Source organism: Penaeus vannamei, chromosome 11 (genome assembly GCF_042767895.1).
Source record: "Penaeus vannamei isolate JL-2024 chromosome 11, ASM4276789v1, whole genome shotgun sequence".
NCBI classification, from domain to species: domain Eukaryota; kingdom Metazoa; phylum Arthropoda; class Malacostraca; order Decapoda; family Penaeidae; genus Penaeus; species Penaeus vannamei.
This window is the reverse complement of record NC_091559.1, coordinates 6575171-6576388: the sequence shown is the minus strand read 5'-3', so window position 1 is coordinate 6576388 and position 1218 is coordinate 6575171.

Sequence of the window (1218 nt, the reverse complement as noted above, 5' to 3'; positions counted from 1 at the left end):
GTAAGTGGTAAGTGGTGGGTGGTGGTGGTTTAGGAGTAATCAAGTGCAATTTAGCGGCGCTGCTCTGAGAAGGTGACGGATGTACCTACGCCCGCTGTATTTAAAAGGAAGGCGAGATCTCAGACCGTGCCCAGTCGCCTCTACTCTACCATAGCCTTCCGTAGCACCCTCGATCATCTCCTTAACCCATTCCGTTGTTCAGGGGTGTTTGAGGGGTCTATAAGGGGTCTATAAGGGGTATATGAGTACTCAAACCATATCCATTCTCATTTACTCTGTGATAGCTTTCCATAGCACCCTGGATCACCTCTGTAGCCTTTGCCGTTGTTTAGGGGTGTATTTTAAGGGGTCTGGGTTTTTGCGCCCTGACCCCTCATAGGGACCCCTTATCGGAACGCCACATAGCCTGAGGACCTCGAGACCTTTCTAACGCGCCCAAGAACTCCCCCCGACTCCTTGTGGTTGCTGAGAAAAAGTGAACTTAAGTAGGTCTCTGGTTATGGTTTATGGTTCTACGGTATGAAAGTTGTTAATGTATAGCCCCGTGGCTGGCCCCCTTGTTTTCGGTTCTGTTGGATGGGGATTGATTTTGATTTTTTTCCGGTCGTCTGTACTTTCAGGAATGTGTGATCAGGTGGTGTTATTTATGATAACTTGTTGATGGTGATTTGGTAATCATATGGAAACATATTTACATACATGTATGTATGCATACACACACACAGATACATATGATATATACATATACATACATACATATATATATATATATACATATATATATATATATATATATATATATATATAGAGAGAGAGAGAGAGAGAGAGAGAGAGAGAGAGAGAGAGAGAGAGAGAGGAAGAGAGAGTCATAAACTTATCCACACACATCAACAAATATACAAATACCTAGATTGCATGTGCTTGTACATGTAAAAGTCTGCATACACTCAGATATACACTCGCAATCCACCAACAACGCTCTTACTCCTTAATTCATCCATTTCTCAATTATCTCTAATTCATTATCCACTCCTTAATTACCCCATTTCTCACTTACATCCCACTCGCTTTTCACTCATTTCCCAGTCCTTCATTCATCCATTTCCCACTCATTTCTCACTTAGTTCCCACTCCTTAATTCATCTATTTCCAACTTTTTTCTCTCATTTCTCACTCATTAATTCATCCATTTCTCACTTGTCTCTAATTCATCATCCA